The following is a 20,787-nucleotide window of genomic DNA, read 5'->3' as shown; positions in this document are numbered from 1 at the left end:
TAGCTACTGAAAAAATCCCCCCCCCCCCATATTTCTGTGCTTCAGTGTGCCGTGGGATTTTTATTTATTTATTTGAGATATTCATAGATGTGAGCCTGACATCTGTCTTGACAGATATTGATTGCATTAAATGCATAAAAATCAGGTGTTAATAGCATATTGCAACTACTTCTTTCTATTGACAAACAAGCTAATTATGCTCCGTAAAATACACCATTAGTGTTTCAAACTATGATTTCAAAAAGTTTCGTAGGGCTGTCTTCAAAAGCTCTGCCACTCACAGAAATTCTAGTATAGAGCGATCAAACCGCTTGTTGCAATAGTGCTGCATTATCCGCTGACGCAGAGGCAGCTGGTGCCGAATGCAAAACCTTTAGTTCAGACTGCTTGAGAATCTCAAAATATCTTCCCGACCGTGGCCGTTGTCCAGAACATCTGCATTCAGAACTGTTGTGAGCCGGACATCTGTCTTGATGGCTTTCTACGGCATTAAATGCGTAAAAAAACAGCATTTTTGTAGAATGTCGCAACTACTTTCTTTTTACAAACAGGCCAAATTCACTTCACAAAATATGCCTTTAATACTTCAAACTGTGATTTCACATTTTGTTATAGGCCTGTCATCAAAAGCTCTGCTGCTTGCAGGAATTCTTGTTGCAATAGTGCAGCATTATCCACTGGAGCAGAGGCAGCTGGTGCCGAATGTGAATCCTTTAGTTCGGACTGCTTGAGAATCTCAAAATATCTTCCCGGTTGTGGCCGTGGTCCAGAACTTCTGCATCGGTCACATAGAGTCGAGTGCTAGCGTTTCGTTTTTGAATTGGAAACATCTGTCTCAATGGCCATCGATTGCATGAAATGCGTAAAAATCCGATGTTAAAGGAATATCGCAACTACAGCTTCCTATTGACAAACAGGCCAAATCCGCTCCACAGAATACACCATTAGTGCTTCAAATTGTGATTTCATACATTGTCGTAGGCGCGTCGTGATTGAGTACCAGCTGGATGGAGACGGCAGAGTAAACTTGGAACCGAACCACAAAGGCCAAATCGCTACGGGCGCCCGAGCATGTTTGCCTTCTCTAGAAGTCGGGATTTTTGCTGTTTGGAAGTCAAACGCTGTTCGGTGTGTGTTTGTTTTTCTGGGTCTGTGTGTGTCTGTCAACACAGACGGCTCTCAAGGGGGGACGGCCGTCCTCCAGCAGACAGCCAAAGGGCTAATTACGGAATAATAAGGAGGGAGAGAGGACACATGTGCAGGGTTGCAGCAACCCCCACAACACACAAACACACACCCGTTACGGCGCGCTCGTGTTAGATGGGGTATCATTCCAAAAAAAGCGAGTCCCTGAGGTCCCTCTCGCCCGTCCGCTCACCTATCGCATCCCTCTGCGCAGGTGCTGAGGGGGCGGAGAGACAATTTCCAGCAGATGATCCTCACTCACAAAGCCTGCGGCCCCGCAGTCCATCAATACCGGACAGGGTGGGGTGGGTGACTGTTATTGAGCCACCGGTCGGCTCTATCTATCACAGGCCGGTGAGGAGCAGGTGCGGGCCGAACGGGCGGCATCAGACCCTGACGACGGGAAGCGGCGAGCGCCGAGGGAGGCCCCACATGCGCGTCGTCGCCCAACACTTTTCCAATTTGCCGTAATTAGCCCCCACACGGGCCGGGCTCTGAGCGGCGGGAACCGTGGCCTCTACTTTGGATCAGCTGCGTTAAACCTCCTGTGACATCTAAACTCTTAATTCACTGCTACATTAACAGTGCATTTCAAATTTGAAATATAAATACAAAGCAAATAAGAAATATGTGAATATGATTCTTGAAAAAGTTTTGGAAATTAAAAATGAATTTGTATATAAATTATATAATTATTTAAAAATACTTCTAAAAAAGTATTTTGACAAATGATGAAAAATTAAGGTTGCATGTTTTTTAATCTAAGATTTAAAAAAAAAAAAAGTAAATGTAATCATTATAAATACTAAAGTGTTACAGTATAAATGATGAAATACTGAGAAATTTTACATTTTTACATTTTTTTTTAAATTAAGAATATTATTAAATATTATTAAATTGAGTAAAGTTAAGAAAATATTTGAATAATATTTTGACTAAAAGTAAAGTTTTATACATTTATAAGGATTAAATATTTACCAAAAAACTAAAGTTTTATGTTTTGAATATAAAATGATTTTTGAATAAAATATTTGACCGTTTTAAATGTGAAATTTAAATAGAAAATATTTCAATGTACTTGGACATGATTTTGCAAATATTCTGAATATAAAAAGTTGTAAAAAAAATAAATAAATGTATGTTTTTGACTTTAAAATATTTGACTTTAAATATTTTCAAAATATCCATGATATATGCAAATATTTTTTTTGCATTTGTATTTATATTTTAAATTTAAAATATTAATAAAAATTGAATGTATTTGAATATGATTTTTGAATAAGATTTTGATTGTAAAAAAAAGTTTTAGAAATATAAAGTGGTAAAAAAAAAAGTTGCATAAATTTGAATATGATTTTTTATTATTATTTTTTTTATAAAAGTACATTGGCTAAAATTAAAGTCTAATATTCCTCAAAAGATAAACTAAAGCAAAAAAAGCCCAACACTTTTCCAGTTTGCCCGTAATTAGCCCCCACATGGCCGGGGCTCTGAGCAGGGGCGACCAGCGGGAACCATGGCCTCTGCTCTGGATCAGCTGTGTTAAACCTCCTGTGACATCTAAACTCTTAATTCATTGCTACATTAACAGAGTCGATTAACATACGCGCGTATCCCCCTGTGATCTCTTAACGGGCACCTTGATATCCGCCGACCGTCTGCCCCAAATCACCCCCATCGCCATCACCGAGACGCCGTTTAATTGGAGAGGTGTCACAGATGATACACTCGGAGCGGCCAAAACAGACAGGAAGATCCCAAATGTGACCCTCGTTTAGACGCCAAACGCCTCGCTCTGTTATTTAGAGGATAATGCTGGAGAGATTTCACAGATGCGGCTGTAAAGCAGCGCTCCGTTTAACCAATCAACGAATTATCAAATCCGCAATCGGAGGAATCAGCCATATTAGCAGGCAGTTGAAACACAAATGCGCAGCCCTGAGGGTGCCGAGGATTTGATTTGGGAGACGATAACAGCTCGTGAACAAGCTCTGCAGTGCATCTCCGCAGAGGAACACAACATGTGCTGCGTATCTGCGTAGATTAGGCTTCAGCGCTGCAATTGGAATGTGAAGCAATAGTTATGGCTGATATGCATTTGGTTTCGAACCTTGGTTTCGTATCTGAAGATATATCTAAAGCGTGCAATCCTCCCAATCAAAAATTTACACAGGTCTGTTTTCATTCTTGCAGACGGCAAGAAAAACAGTTCTCAGTAAGTGTGAGTGTGAACAATTTGGGTAGTGAAATAAAGAGGCCTTTTATTGTTGACGTCAAAATATGTGTGCCACCAAACTCTACAGTAATTTGGTGCAAAATAAGACTACACTAAGAAAAAAAAAAATACTACAAAGCTGTAATAAACTACAAAAAGCCAAAATAAATAAATAAAACACATCCATCCTGTAAGGTTAAATATTGTTTTTTTGAATTTGAGATATTGATATAAATAAAAAATATTTGAATGTATTTGATTATGATTATTGAATATTTTTATAAGTATAAAATATTGAAATGTTCTCTAAAATTAGTTGCAGACACACACACACACACACGTTATTTTAATGCATTTTAAAGTTTGCTTAAACATCTAAAATATGCTAATATATTAAAAACACAAACTTTCTAGTGTCATGTAAATATTTTTGCTATTTTTATCAATTTTAAAGTTTGCTTATTAAACATTATGTAAACATGCAAATATATTACAAACATTACTTTCTACAAGAATAAATGTAGTCCACAGTGTGATGTCAATATTTTTTGCTGTTTTTATTAATATTAATGTATTTTAAAGTTTGATTATTAGACATTATCTAAGCAGTGCAGTGTATTAAAAATATTAAATACTTTTTCGACAGCAATGATGCAAATATTTTTGCTGTTCTTAGTTATTAATATTATTGCGTTTTAAAATTTCATTATTAAACCATAAATAACTGTGCATTGTATTATATACATTCGCCAAGAATAAATATGTTTAGAACGAACACACACACACACACACACATTTTTTCTGTTCATAGTAATATTGCATTAAAAGTTTAATTATCAAACATTATCTAAACCATGCAATGCATTAAAAAAAATGCAATGCTTTCTACAAAAATAAATGCGTTTAGTGTCATTTAAATATTTCAACTGCTGTTAAATCTTTTGCTGTTGTCAGCAATAAAGTTTGATTACTAAACCTTATCTAAACCGCACAGCAAAAGTGCATCAAATATCTCCTGTTGTGCACAAACACAATCAGTTACTTCGGCAATAACAATAAGCACGTGTAATCACAGGCTGCTCTGCGACGTAATTGCGTGCAAATTTAAGCGACTCACTACGTATGTAATTCCTCGGTAGCGCCGTAATGCGAGCTCGTTTGCTTTGCTCAGCTCACTGTAATACAATGCGAAGAGCGTTTAGCCCGACCTGAAGAGCCTAATTTGACTCACAAATGTCTCGTGAATAAAGGGCGCCTAGATCCGAGGAATTTCATCAGTATCAAATGGAGCTTAAACAAGTTAGAGTAACAGGGGGTTACGCATCCAGCTCAATTTGGTTTCTAACAGCGGCGCGTACGATTTGAGGGCGAACTAAACGAAGTGTGTTTCAAACTGAGGCCAATTTCACGAGCAACAGGACATTCGTCCTCACAAAGAGCCCGGGAGGCTCGACAATGCGCGCTGGAACATCTGTATGGCCCCTAGCTTTGCGGTGTCTTGTGGGTAAGTGTGTGTGTGTGTGGGCCCCGAACGCTGCTATAATGATGCTTAACCACCTCCCTCGCTCGCTTTTGAGCACATCGCCCTGCTGCGCAGAGAACCAGGTGCTGGTGGAGGAGGAGAAACGCACTCAGACACCAGGAAAAAGCAATATGTGTGTGTGTGTGTGTTTGGAGAGCCGCAGCCTGAGAGAGCCAAAAAGTGGGGGAGCGCGAAAGGAGAGGAGGCCCATTTCAATAGACTGCTGATTTCAGATAAGTGATCCCCTTGAAAAAGGAAATGTGTTGGTTTTTTTCCCCTCCCCTCAGCAGTTTGGCCTGAAAGGAGAACCATCCACCTGCTAGCAGCATCAATTGGCCCCTCGTGTGGCTTTTTCACCACTTCCCTTTCAGCCGTGCGCGTCGCTCTCCCCCTCACGGTGCGTCCCATTCAGAAGGGTGAATGTGCAGGCGGCGGGGAGTATTGACACTGCTCTCCCTTCCCAGCAGCCATTGTTCTGATTCGCCCGCACCAAAGGGAGAAGACCAGCTCCGATCGGTGTTTTCTCTGCCCTCACGTCGCCAATCTTCCCTTCTCAGATCAACCTCGGGCCATTTATCGCTTGATTTCTCTCGGGCTGCGGATGCAGCTGGGGACGGCGGGCGTGTTGCAGGTAGGGGATTGTGGGAGAAGATTGAGGGACGCCCGACAGGTGCTAAAGTTTCAATGCCAGTGAGAATTGATCCAAGCTTGGCCCACATTCCCTTCCATCATGCACTAACGGAGAATTTTGTGCAACGCACTCACATATGCGCACTATTTTGGATTTAATGTATTAATTTCATACATGTTTATTAAATATTTATGCATGTATGAAATGTTTATGCATATTTTTTTTATATAATTTTGCTCACTGTTTACGTGTAGAATGATATCAGAGTTAATGAACAAAATAATGACTGAAATGTAAGTTTTATTTTTTGTATATAAAATATTTGAATATTTTTCAAATTTGATATACAAATATTCAAATATAAAAAAATTCAATTTAAAAGTTATTATAAATATAAAATAATGAAAGTTTTATGATTTTGAATTTTTAAAAAATGCAATTTTATAAAATATACCAATGAAAAATATTTCAATATAATTGTTGAATATAATTTTTGGATTACAAAAATAGGTTTTATAAAAATAAATTAAAATATAGGCTAAGTTTTTTTTAATATAAAATGATTTTTTAATATAAAATCTTTGTATATATTTCAATCTTCAAATATAAATACAAATGCAAATAAAAGAACAACAGAATGATATTTGAATATAAAGATTTAATGAGTTTTGAATGCAAAATATTTGAATTGATGTACATTTCAAAATTGAAAAATAGATATAAATAAAAATATTTGACTTTTTTTATATAAAATTTTGCATATGTAAATACCACGCCACACATATCACAATAATGTCCCATTAGTTAACGTTAAGTAATGCATTAACTATTACCTAACGGTGAACAATGCATTTGTTAATCTTTGATAACATTATCTTTTTGAATACAGCTATTCATTGTAAGTTCGTGTTAGCTCAGGTCCATTAAAAAAAATGGTAACAGATACATTTGATTTTAATGATGTACATGTAAATGTTGAAATTAACATTAACACTCATTTGAGCTTTAGAAGTATTTTCCATTGCTAGTTCATGTTAACTAAAGTAGAAAATTACGTTTTTATTAATATAAAATCATGAAATACTGACTAAAACAGAAGTCTGTGTCTGAATGTTCAGCTGTCTAAGCCCAGACAGGAGACAGCAGAAGTTTGATGTGTGTGTCTGGCTGTCAGCTCTCTAAATCCTCCACATCAAAGCTGCAGCGAGATGTGATTTCCACACGATTACGCAGTCACAAAGTCATCATTCGAGGTGAGTCGATCTTCAGATATTTCGAATGAGAAGCTGAGATAATTCAGATTAAACTGGTAAATGATGCTGACTCATTACATTTGTGTCTTTGCGGAGGACAAACTCAAACTGTTCTAGTATGCGTGTTGTGTTAATGTAGACTCTCTGTAGCTTTTAAGATCTTCAGTTCAGATAGTTGGATTAGTGTGCATGAAGGACCCTCACAATGTCATTCAAACTCGCTCTATTCCAGCCCAGATCATCTTCATGCTCTTTTTCTGCAGAGCTCCGTCAGGTTGAATCAAAATCCAAAATCGTGGATTAGCAGTTATCATGTATGATCCACACAGCAAATACAGAACATTACAGTAATGCTAATATATGGTTCCCAGTCTTATTTTAGTATTACTGAGATATAGGTTTTATGAATAATTTGAGTTAGTTTCCATTTTTATATCTTCTGTTTTCATTTTCATTTTTCTTAAATGTTAAGTAATTTTGTGTTTTGGTTATGTATGTATACAGTGGGGCAAAAAAGTATTTAGTCAGCCACCAATTGTGCAAGTTCTTCCACTTAAAAAGATGAGAGAGGCCTGTAATTTTCATCATAGGTATACCTCAACTATGAGAGACAAAATGAGAAAAAAAATCCAGAAAATCACATTGTAGGATTTTTAAAGAATTAATTGGTAAATTCCTCGGTGAAATAAGTATTTGGTCACCTACAAACAAGCAAGATTTCTGGCTCTCACAGACCTGTAACTTCTTCTTTAAGAGGCTCCTCTGTCCTCCACTCGTTACCTGTATTAATGGCATCTGTTTGAACTCGTTATCAGTATAAAAGACACCTGTCCACAACCTCAAACAGTCCAACTCCAAACTCCACCATGGCCAAGACCAAAGAGCTGTCAAAGGACACCAGAAACAAAATTGTAGACCTGCACCAGGCTGGGAAGACTGAATCTGCGATAGGTAAGCAGCTTGGTGTGAAGAAATCAACTGTGGGAGCAATTATTAGAAAATGGAAGACATACAAGACCACTGATAATCTCCCTCGATCTGGGGCTCCACGCAAGATCTCACCCCGTGGGGTCAAAATGATCACAAGAACTGTGAGCAAAAATCCCAGAACCACACGGGGGACCTAGTGAATGACCTGCAGAGAGCTGGGACCAAAGTAACAAAGGCCTCAAATCCTGCAGTGCCAGACGTGTCCCCCTGCTTAAGCCAGTGCATCCAAAGAACACCATACCTACTGTGAAGCATGGTGGTGGAAACATCATGCTTTGGGGCTGTTTTTCTGCAAAGGGACCAGGACGACTGATCCGTGTAAACGAAAGAATGAATGGGGCCATGTATCGTGAGATTTTGAGTGAAAACCTCCTTCCATCAGCAAGGGCATTGAAGATGAAACATGGCTGGGTCTTTCAGCATGACAATGATCCCAAACACACCGCCTGGCAACGAAGGAGTGGCTTCGTGAAGAAGCATTTCAAGGTCCTGGAGTGGCCTAGCCAGTCTCAGATCTCAACCCCATCAAAAATCTTTGGAGGAGTTGAAATCCGTGTTGCCCAGCGACAGCCCCAAAACATTACTGCTCTAGAGGAGATCTGCATGGAGGAATGGGCCAAAATACCAGCAACAGTGTGTGAAAACCTTGTGAAGACTTACAGAAAACGTTTGACCTCTGTCATTGCCAACAAAGGGTATATAACAAAGTATTGAGATGAAATTTTGTTATTGACCAAATACTTATTTTCCACCATAATTTGCAAATAATTTCTTTAAAAATCCTACAATGTGATTTTCTGGATTTTTTTTTTTTTTCTCATTTTGTCTCTCATAGTTGAGGTATACCTATGATGAAAATTACAGGCCTCTCTCATCTTTTTAAGTGGGAGAACTTGCACAATTGGTGGCTGACTAAATACTTTTTTGCCCCACTGTATATGTATGCATATGTATATGTGTTTATATCTATGGTTATGTTTTTTTTTTTACATGTAGTGTAAGAGATGATTTCTTTATTATTATTTTAGCGTAGTTGTAGTTATTTCTGTACATTTATTTTTTTATTTTTTCTGTAAGTTAAACTGAATGAAGGTGAGAAATGTAGCCTTCTTAAATATTTTATTAGAGTTAATTTTAATTATGTTTCAAGTACATTTTTTTTCAATGGTTTTAGTTTTAGTCAGGGTTATTATAATGAACTAAAACTAAAACCATAAAACCTTTTTTGTTACTTGAAATAAAAAAGAAATGATCTAAAATTAAATTAAATGCATTTCTCATTTTCATTTAGTTTATCTTGATGTACTAAAATAAAAAAATATAAAACTAAAATAAAAATTTATGAAAACTTTATAAAAATAAAAAATGACAAAAACCCAGCAAAATTGCTAACACTAATAAAATTAAAATGAAAATATCAGAATCAGAATGAGCTTTATTGGCCAGGTATGTTTACACATACAAGGAATTTGTTTTAGTGACAAAAGCTCCACAGTGCAACAGAATGACAGTAACAGAACAAAAAACACAGATAATAAAAAGAAGAATTTTAAAAAATAGAACTAAATAAGGAATAACAATATGCAAATTGACAATTGTATGTACAGGTATATTACAATAGACAGTTTTGTATGTACAGGTATATTATGTGCAAATTAAAATGTAGATTAAGTATGTGTGTTAGATAAATAGTGTGTAAGTGTATAAATAGTGTGTGTTCCACAATTATTGTCAGGTGTTCATGAGAAGGATTGCCTGAGGGAAGAAACTGTTCCTGTGCCTGGTGCTCAGAGCTCTGTAGCGTCGACCAGACGGCAGCAGTTCAAAGAGGGAGTGTGCTGGATGTGAGGGGTCCAGAGTGATTTTGCCAGCCCTTTTGCTCACTCTGGATGAGTACAGTTCTTGGAGAGTGGGGAGGGTTGTACCAATGATTCGCTCAGCAGTCCGGACTACCCTCCGTAGTCTTCAGAGATCAGATTTGGTAGCTGAGCTGAACCAGACAAGTTATTGAAGTGCAGAGGACGGATTCAATGATGGCGGAGTAGAACTGCAGCTCCTGTGGCAGATTGAACTTCCTCAGCTGGCGAAGGAAGTACAACCTCTGCTGGGCTTTTTTAACAGTGGAGTCTATGTGAATGTCCCACTTCAGGTCCTGGGAGATTGTGGTGCCCAGGAACCTAGTTGACTCCACTGCAGTCACAGTACTGTTCATGATGGTGAGAGGGGGGAGAGCAGGGGGTTTCTCCTGAAGTCCACAATCATCTCCACTGTTTTGAGCGTGTTGAGCTCCAGGTTGTTAAGACTGCACCAGACAGCCAGCTCCTTAACCTCCTGTCTGTAAGCAGACTCGTCACCATCCTGAATGAGGCCGATGACTGTGGTGTTGTCTGCAAACTTCAGGAGCTTGACAGAGGGGTCTTTAGATGTGCAGTCGTTGGTGTAGAGGGAGAAGAGCAGTGGGGAGAGAACGCAGCCCTGAGGAGCTCCAGTGCTGATCGGACGGGTGTTGGATATGTATTTTCCCAGCCTCACTAGCTGCTGCCTGTCTGTCGGGAAGCTGGTGATCCACTGACAGACGGAGGTGGGCACGGAGAGCTGAGTTAGTTTGGGCAGGAGGAGGTTTGGAATGATAGTGTTAAAGGCCGAGCTGAAGTCCACAAACAGGATCCTCACATGAGTCTAGATGTTGCAGAACATAATGCAGTCCCATGCTGACTGCATCGTCCACAGACCTGTTTGCTCTGTAGGCAAACTGAAGAGGATCCAGTAAGGGTCCAGTAATATCCTTCAGGTGGGCCAGCACCAATTTTTCAAAAGACTTCATGACCACAGACGTTAGAGCCACAGGCCTGTTGTCATCTAGTCCTGTAATTTTGGATTTCTTTGGGACGGGGATGATGGTGGAGCATTTGAAGCATGACGGGACTTCGCACAGCTCCAGTGATCTGTTGAAGATCTGTGTGAAGATGGGGGCCAGCTGGTCAGCACAGGATTTCAGACAGACTGGTGTAACACAATCTTGCTTTTCAAGGTGCTTTTTTTCCTTTTCCTTTTTCCGGAATACCTGGCGCACATCGTCTTCGCTGATCTGAATTGCAGGTGTGGGGGAGAGGGGGGTTGCATGGGGTGTTATTGGTTGTGTGGAGAGGTTATATTAACATAAAAACTAATATAAATATTATTTAAAACTATAATAGTATCTAAATGATACTAAAATAACACTTTTTTTAGTTATCTTCAATAACTCGTAATACTCTACTTATGTTTCTTGATTCATGCAGATATTCTAATTTGTTCTAATTTAATTATTCTAAATAATATATTTTTTTAAAGTATTTTTTTTCCTCAATACCTAATGTTTGTGTTTCCCATAGTCTGTTTATAAAATCAGATGAAAAACAAGCAGCTTTGTCCTAACTATAATACTAGAGAAATATTATAGAAAATGTCTTGACTTAAATTGAAGGGCCTTTGAAAATTATATGAATAAATTGGCATTAGAATTGGCTCTCTAAGAAAACCATACATTAGTGTTTGGGAAATGTTCTGTTTGTTGCGATGGCTGATGGTGCAATTTCCTGTCTCCTCGTACTAAACAAAGCATCATAACCAGAGAGCTATTTTGATATCAGACTCGTTCCCAACTGTTGCTCCCGGATGCGTCACAACAGAAACCAGATCTGCAGGTCTGAAGGGCATGTCTGCAGATTTGCATTGCCGAAGGAAGCATCATCAGATCCGCAGCAGAACTCCAGATTTATCCGGTTTAATCAGCGCACGCCGGGAGAGGAGATGCCAGCTCGAATAGCAGCTCTATGGGCCTCAGGTACCGAGTCAGCGGACGTTTATGAATTAAAGCGAGGAAGGAAAGACTGCGTGGATGGCTAAGAATTATGAGGCTGGATGGTGGAGAGACAGAACAGCCTCGGCGGGTTTCTCACCAGCCAAGTAATAACCTGCAATCAGGCAATTATTCCCTCTCTGCAGTATGCAGGTGAGCGATGCTTCTCTCCCTCCCAGCAGCCGAGGCTTCATCCCGCTAATGAACACGAGGAAACGGCTTACATTTCCCCGTAGGCCTCACACCGCACTCTTTATACGCCAGCTTTATGGTGCTCAGATGTGTTTGTTAACTTAACTCTTAACCGTGAGACGTTATGTCTGACCGCTGGGGAAGGCTGGAGCTTTGAGGAGAAAATAGGTGGCTTGAAAGCTGGCGTGTAAAATATGGATGTAAACCGAGCTGCTATCACGCCTCGGCCCACGGCCTGCGGCGAACAAGCGCAGTGAGCAGAGAGGGTTTTACACTCAGAGAGAGAGAAAGAGGAGAGCGTTTCACGCGCTCTCTTAAAGGTTCTTCAGCGCACTTTACTGCTTTAGGTTCAGATATCAAGAACTGTTTTTGCTGTATAGGGCTTTTGAGTCGCTTATATGGCTCTTTGGAGAGTAAAGAAGTACTTAATGTTATATTTACAGGTTCTACATGCGCTACCCTTAAAAAGTTTGGTTTTGTTTTGAAAGAAATTAATACTTTAATTCAGCGAGGATGTATTAAATTGACGATAGGGATAGTAAAGACATTTGATGTTACAAAAGATTTATGTTTCAAATACATGCTGTTTATTTTAGCTTTTTTTTAATTTCCACAAAAATATGAAGCAGCAGAACTATTTTTAACATTGATAATGATAGAAAACGTTTCAAATCAGCATATTAGAATGATTTCTGAAGAATCACGTGACATTGAATACTGGAGTAATGATGCTGAAAATTCAGCTTTAATCACAGAAATAAATTGTTTTAAAATGTATTAAAATAGAAAACTGTTATAAATTGTCATAATATTCCACTATTTTACTTTTTTTTTAGCAAATAAATGCATCCTTTAAGTATTAAAAATCATGTGAATGTCACCAAACCTTTATTTATTTATTTAGCAATTAAGTTAATTCCTCATGGATAAAATCAACTCCTGTCCAATTTGTCTGGTTGCATATCCGGTTTCATACAGAAATACTAAGATCAAACAATACCACTAACTTTCTTGTTTACTTATCTGATAAAATCAATATCAGTACCAATATCTTTAAAAAAATAATAAAGTTTGTTGAGGATAAAATGGCTAATTATAGTCAGTTAACATTATATTTGAAAGCCAGCATTGTCACTTTTTAATTCAAAGATTATAATAAGCATTACTTTTCATTCTAAATTAATTTAGTAAAAACAGACACTGAATATAACTGTAAAATCAATAATTGGCATCGAAACTAGCAATATTACATCTCTTACATTACAGAACATTTTCATATTGACTTTAAAGCAGCAGCAGTGCATAAATAAGTTTCCGAAGAACACGAGAGTTTGCTCCAGATGATTAGGTCGAAGCTGTTGACCTCTAGCATGACATGACATCATGTGACCTTTGTGGTCCAATCAGTGTGAAGTGTTTAGGGCTCAATCAGGGCTTCTAACCATTTTCTTCATTTCAGTTCAGGCTGAATGCTGTATTATTAGCCGTTACTAGAGTCTCTACTGGACATAAACAAAGTCTGCTGATTAAATGTGGGATTGCACGTGCGGTGTGAACAGAAAGGTGTCCTTAGGAACATGTTTTCCACCTGGAGCTATTTGGCACCTCCTGCGTCTTAACAGTGTCAAGAGGTGTGACCTCTGTTCTAAATATATTGCTAATAAGTGCGTAATACGCCACTTTGAATATGAACTCTGAAGTGTAAACTTGTGCGCTGGCCTCAGGGTTTGAACTCAGTGTTGCTCTGGTGTCCTTTTGCCTTTCATCTGCTTCGAACTGTGTAGAGAAACTGTATGGAAACATTCAGGTTGCCAGATCTCATGCATTTACGGTAGCATGAATCTTACGCCACCATATTAAATCTGAAGGCAAATAACAAGACAATGCAAAATATGCACTGGAGTGATGCTTCTTTTAGTACATAACTGACATTTTACTCGTATATTCTGAATTTTGTAAACATTGTGAACTAAAAGTCATGATTGCGCATATTTCCATTTTTCAGTAAAACTTCATGTGAAATAGGTGGAGAATGATTTTCATCAAATATTTTTGAAGAGTTTATTTGCAAAAACAGATAACAACGTTTTTTTAATGTCAAAAATCATGTTTTTTTTATTATGCTATCATGTTTTTGTTTTTGTTTTAGTTAGCTGCATTTTTTTTAGTTATGTTTACTTAATCAAAATAACCCAACTGCAGTTTGATTGAGATTAATTGGAATGCACAATGAAAAAACATGATTTTTGTTAAAATTGCTAAAAACGGAGTTATCAGTTTTTGAAAATGAACTCTTCATTTGTTGTTGAATAATCACATTTACAGAAAAAATACATGAAAATAACATGTTGTTCTTCTGCAACATCGACCTCTGACCTGTTAACATTCAAGTTGTGCTTTTGTTTCTTTATTATCTACATTTAAAAGGTTTTAATCTGTGTTACTTCTTCATAACTGTGGATTAATTATATATATATTATTTATTTATATTTATATATACACACAATATTTTTAATCAATTGTAAAATTATAAATACGTTATAATGAAATTATTATGAATATGACTTGCTTGTACCCCTCAAGTAATATTAACTAGTAAACACCATGTGATCGCATGCAAAAACTATTTGCAGCAATAGCATAATTATTTCTGAATTAAAATTAAACGTTTAAAATATTTTTTATGATTCTGATACCCCTCAAGTAATATTAGATAGTAGACAATATACAATAGCATGCAGAAATTATATGCATTTCAGATTTGATGTATTAAACTATTTTGGCCCACATTTCATAGAAAAGTGTATTTGTTTAATAACTTATAAAATTATACATTTTAATTGTATTTTTTTTTATTTCAGTTATTCTAAATAATCATATAAACATATAATTATTTATTAAATAAAATGAATTAATTTTCATTTTTCATTTTATTAATATGACTTGCAGTTACCCCTCAAGTAATATTAGTAATATTAATATAAAATTAATTTAAAAAATATTATTTATAGTTATAAATACATAATTATTTAACTGAAATGAACATTTTTATTTAATTATTTTTTTTATTTTTTATGTTCTTTGACTTGTTGGTACCCCTCAAGTGATATTACGTAGTAAACGGCATGTAATTGAAAAGTTACTTATAAGTTTGTCTCCTTGTTGTTGTATTCTAACAACCCCAAATAGGTGCTTGTAATTGATTCAGCTTTAAATCTCATCAAGATCTCATTCCAGCCAGATGACCACAGTGTGCACCCTTGAAATACCTGTTGTTTGTAGTTGATGCGTTTATACAGTACATCAGTGCATGCACGCCAAAAATGAATGAACAACAAAATCAAATTCCGTAGTCACAGCCAACTCTAGAATTATGTAAACGCCCTTCATTATGCTGAGTGATGGTGGTAATATCAGCGCTGGTGAGAGCTTTCAGAGGTCGTGACAGGTTTGGTGGCGCGTGTGTGTGATGGGCTCCTCTGGGTGTGATGCTGTGTGAGCTTCTAATCTTCAGCACTGCTAACATGGGCAGAAACTGTGGTGAGCTCAGCCGTCCTGCTCGCTCACGGCTGCTCCGTGCCTCTGGGACGAGTGAAAATATATCTCCAGCGCTCTCCCACTGCCGCCAATTTGCTGAAGCTATGCAACAGAGCTTATTGAACTTTGCATGCAATATATGATAACCAGCTCGCTGTGGGATTCAGAATTGGCTTCATTTCTTTGGTGCTTTTTTTTCTGCTGATGACACTGGCTTCTTTCGGGATTGTTTGAAATGTGTCCTTTTCCTCCAGGGGCTGGAAAGTGCTGATGAACGCTGTTGTCCGGAGAGGTGCTGGCCTGACGGGATGATGGGACGGAGGAATAAAGCAAGAGCAGTGTGGTGTTCTCATCTCTTCAGATCTCAGCACAAAGGCAGTATGGTAATTAATGTGGACATGTGCTTTGTTTTTGACTCATTAGGCTCCGCTTTGCACACTCACACTATAGAAAATGATGTTTTTATGTCTGTCTTGCACTGTGTGTTTGGCATCTGTTGATTTCTGTGCAGTGCACCTGACCCACGATGTCACTGACTTCATTTATGTTTATTAATATTTTATAGGTCTTTTTATTGTTTTCATTTGAAAATACACAGTGTAAACACATACCTCAAATATTCTCTCAAATATCAAACTGAAAGAGCATATAATTGCTAGAATTTTCATGTTGTTGAAAGGAAACAAATTGTTTAGATTTTTTAAATGTTTTATTAAAATTTTTACTGTTATTTAAATTAGTTTAATTTCTACAATTGAGTTTGAATTGAAATTGAGTTGAAAATGTATTTCTTGCTGATATTGATATATGTCAAATTAGACCTTTAAGACTTATGTGAATGTATTGAAAGGTGAAGTATTTGATTTCTGTACAGCTTCATAGACTAAAAATCTGCTTTAAATAAATTAGGCTACAGTTTCATTCAGAAATTTCATTAATGGACATTTTTCAAAAGTTGTCTTCTGGGAAAATCTTCCAAAACCAAAAGCATATAATTGCTATACTTTTTATATTGTTGAAAGAAAAATATTGTCAAATTGCAGTTTTATTGTCATTTTGTTTATTTTCTTTGTAACATGAGTTTGTCATGAAAATAGCCTTTGCTGCTGATATGGAGTGAAATAATATTTTAATTTATTTTAATTAAAATACAATTTTAATCTATGAATAAAACACAAAAATAGCTTTAAATTTTAATATGTAGTTTTTGTTTTGTCTTCTAGTAAAAATATCTAAACATCAAAGAGGGAAGGAAAAAAATACTTAATTCAACATATATTCCATGAAAACAATTTTAATATTTTGCTTGTAAGTTAAGCTTAAGTAAATGTTTCAGATTTGAAGTCTTATATTTTATTGGAAATCAAAACAAATAATGTACTAATCAAGACAATGATTTTAATGATGGCACACTTTTGTGTGCTTGTGTTTCCCAGGAATCAAACCTTGAGGACATTGAACACCTAAAACCTGGTCTTAACCTCGTCTTGCAGTCTGTTCAGTGGCCACATGATGCATATTGCACACAAAACTGGTAAACATTTTCCAAAAATTGCTGCTTTTATTTTTTTCCACACAATTCACAGTGACTGCTTCATTATTTCATGTTTTACCTGTCCAAAACTGTCCAAACCCCAGCTCTGAGAGACTTGTTAAGACTTTGCCTTCCACTGGTCAATACCAGAGCCGTCACTTTCCACAGTTAATGACCTTTCCTCAGGCAACACCTTCACCGAGAGCAGCAGTGACCTCTGCTCATGTCCCCCGAGGTCAGCGCCGGACCGGTGACCTCTCAAAGTCAAAGGTCTCGGCCAATTGCAATCGACATCTGAACAGATGGAAAACTGCGATGGCCTACAGATAAACTCATATATCCTGATCAAACCTCTGCTTTGCCATATATGCCCTTTCCACACAGTAATAACAGTAAATTGTCATAAAATTACTGAAACGACTTTACCTTTAAATACAAAAATGCTGTTCACACAGGCAACGGCATTCCATCTTTTTAACGGTAAAGCACCATTCACACATCGGTTTCAAATTGCCGGCAAATTTTGTGACATTATTAACCAGAAATGACCTCTAAACAGCTTTGTCTCCTGGTGTTGTGTTTGTAAACATGGAGGGGTAAACGCGATCAGTGTTCGAACTACACAGCGTAGTGTAAATGCGTCATTTGCATCAGAATGTTATGATTGGCCCAGAGTCATTGAATTTTGAATTTCAACGGCTCTTGATTGGCCCAGAACAAACGTCTTACGTCCACGCGTTCTGAACTTGTACGTGCTCATACCAGTAATCTTGTTCTGCGTTCACATAGAGCACATTACAGGTAATTTGCTGGTAATGTTACAACTACTCATACCGGTAAATTGCCGGAAACTAATTTATTTTTGAAAAGGTATTGTTCACACATGATCTCTTTAACGGTAATCTACCGGTAATTTACCAGTAAAGTCTATATGTGTAAAAGGGGCAATAGTCTTTCCCTCCTCTAAAACAGTTGCTTTCTCACAAATATGAGCAACAATATCACAATTTCTGTGTGTGTGTTTGTGTTTGCATTGGCGCTTTCATCTGTGTGCCCACGTGTACGAGAGGAAGGTAAAGGTGAAAAGCAGGATTAGAGGAGGCCGAAGCATTTGGAAGATGGACTGCGAGGCTGAACGATTCACCAGCCGACAATCTCAGCTTCACACGTCGGTTCACTGGAGCTCAAAGGTGGCTTAAGAGGACATATTCGCTTGGCTACACAGACGTCGACTCTTAAAAGGTTGCGAGAAGAGAGCAGACCGGCTAGAAATAATGGTCACTTTCAGAGGAAAACAGCCAATTGCCTCCCTTGTTTTTATTGAAGGCGTCTCGCTGCGATTTATGCCGCTGTTGAGCAGTTGTAGCAGATCTTTAAGTTGTCTCTGTGTCTTTGGAAGCATCTGATGCATTTACAGTGCATTCAAGATATGCTTTTTAACAGTGTAACAAACCCATGATTCGTGATATTCGTACAAGATATAAACTGCAGCTAGTGCCATTGACTGCACAGGCCTGAAATGAAGAAAAGCTGGAAATGAATCTCACAAATCATCACCATAGAGAGGAACAGAGTCAGGGGGTCAGGCTTAAATGTTGTCATGATGCTAGATAGTTGCTAGGGTGTTGCTAAGGAATATAAGGTGGTCACTAGGAGTTGTTAAAAGGTCCTTTGTGTGGTTTGTAAGGCATTGCAATATGGTTGCTAGGGAGTTGTTAAGGTGCTTGCTGGGGTGTTTGCTAGGCAGTTGCTAAAGAGTTTAAGGTGGTCGCTTGGGAGTTGTTAAGGTGTTCTGGGTGGTTTGGAAGGCATTACAAGGTGGTTGCTAAGAAGTTTTTAAGGTGGTTGCTGGGGTGTTGCTAGGCAGTTGCTAAGGAGTTTAAGGTGGTCGCTAGGGAGCTATTAAGGTATTCTGGGTGGTTTGGAAGGCATTGCAATATGGTTGCAAGGGAGTTGTTAAGGTGGTTGCTGGGGTGTTGCTTAGGGAGTTGTTAAGGTATTCTGGGTGGTTTGGAAGGCATTACAAGGTGATTACAAAAGTGTCCTGGGTGATTACTAAGGTATTGCTAGGTGGTTGCTAGGATGTTATCGATGGTTGTTAGGGTGTTGCTGGGTAGTTGCTAGGGAGTCAAGTTGTTCTTGGTTGTTCGTATATGTGGTGTTCTGGGAGATTAAGGCATTGCTAAGTGTTGTTAGGTAGATCTGGGTGGTTGCTAGGGAATTGTTATGGTGTTTGCTATGGTGCACTGAGTGGTTTGTAGGATGTTGCATGTGTGTTCTAAATGTGTTCTGGGTGATTACTAAGCCATTGCTCATTGGTTGTTAGGGTTTTGTGGGTGTTCTAGAGTTTTAGGTGTTTGCTAGGGAGTTGTTAAATTGTTCTCAGAAGTTGCTAGGGTGCACTGGGTGGTTTGTAGGACATTGCATGTGTTCTTCTGAATGTGTTCTGGGTGATTGCTAAGGCATTGTTTGGTGGTTGCTAAGGAGTTTAAGGTGGTTGCTAGGGAGTTGTTAAGGTGTTCTGGGTGGTTTGGAAAGGTTGTTGCAAAAGTGTCCTGGGTGATTGTTAAGGAACTGCTAGGTGGTTGCCACAATGTTTTTGATGGTTGCTAAGGTAGGGCTGCTCGATTATGGGAATAATCATAGTCCCGATTATTTTGGTCAATATTGTAATCATGATTATTTAACATGATTATGAGTGGGCCATATGACCAAAAGATTATATGAGTAATTTATTTAAAGATAGAGATATATATCAAAAATATATTTTCTGTAAACTAGGCTGCTATGACATTATTTAAAAAAAACAGCAGAATTTCACAATACCACAGCAGAATACCAGGGTAATTTATATAAGTTACAAATGTCCATCAATCAAGAGCAGTGAGTGTTTTTCTTTTTGTTTTTTGTTTATTGATTAATAGACCCTTTTAGGGCCTACATCACAGCGCTAGCTGGAGGCAAAACAAAGCGAAAACTGGAGGCGGCCCATTCAAAACAGCGCAGATTCGGCTACATAAGGAGCTTAAAATATCATCTTGTTGTGATGTTGGGTGCCAGAATCAATGTAGTAGAGGCTTCAATTTGAAATTAACACATACCTGCTGCGTCTGCCATATAAAAAACAACGACAGCTGTGGTTAAACGCGATAAAACGAGCGGACTGGACAGAATAATGTAGCTGTAAAAATAGTTGCCTATTAAAATTAAATATATACATCTTCACGACACAGAGCATGACGCAAGCACGCAGGACGTAAACGCTGTGACCTACTGACGTCGAGGACAGCATACACCGTAAACAGAGTTTACGTGCTGCGTCATCTGAGGCGTGCTTGCATCGTGCTCTGCTAGTGAACTCATGAACACGCTTGCAGGAAGTGTCATGGAGGAGCAGAAAAAGTTGAATAAAGTCGATATTTTGTTTTCTTTGCGCACAAAAAGTGTTCTCGTCGCATCATAAAATTCAGATTGCACGTCTGATGGCAGGTGGACTGTTTTGACTAAGTTTTTCATACTTTTAATTTGCTATGCAGTCAATAGGACAGTCACAAGCCTCCCGGTTTTCATCTAAAATATATTAAATTGCGTTCCGAAGACGAATTAAGCTTTTACGGATTTGAAACGACATGGGGGTAAGTGATTAATGACACAATTTTCATTTTGGGGTGGAGTATCCCTTTAATTGTGAAAAGAGTCCTGCACCCTCAAATCTCTCTGATATTTAGATACTGTATGCTATAGGGTGCTCCTTTTTTCATAAATTTTTTCATCCACCAGGTGAAAGTGTGATCACGTAATGAAGTAATCAAGGACTCATTTACATCCATTGTTTTGTAGAGAAATTGTCTGCTAAATATTTCTGAAACATCCAGCACTCACAGGTG

The 20,787-nt window shown here is 37.8% G+C and overlaps 1 long non-coding RNA gene across 8 annotated transcripts in view; it reads left to right on the top strand.

The window, feature by feature from the left end:
• Nucleotides 1–20,787, top strand: part of LOC131525929 (uncharacterized) — a 67,363-nt gene that overhangs the window by 9,944 nt on the left and 36,632 nt on the right. For 5 of the 8 annotated variants that reach the window (XR_009267325.1, XR_009267327.1, XR_009267323.1 and 2 more), the window contains exons 4-5: nucleotides 15,621–15,749; nucleotides 16,803–20,784. This is a non-coding gene — a long non-coding RNA (uncharacterized LOC131525929). Of the gene's footprint in view, nucleotides 1–6,671; nucleotides 6,807–15,620; nucleotides 15,750–16,802; nucleotides 20,785–20,787 lie in introns of all 8 variants that reach the window. The other 3 variants (XR_009267326.1, XR_009267324.1, XR_009267328.1) reach the window with 3 other exon arrangements.

Source organism: Onychostoma macrolepis, chromosome 19, assembly GCF_012432095.1.
Source record: "Onychostoma macrolepis isolate SWU-2019 chromosome 19, ASM1243209v1, whole genome shotgun sequence".
Lineage (NCBI taxonomy): Eukaryota > Metazoa > Chordata > Actinopteri > Cypriniformes > Cyprinidae > Onychostoma > Onychostoma macrolepis.
This window is presented reverse-complemented; position numbering and strand designations above follow the sequence as displayed.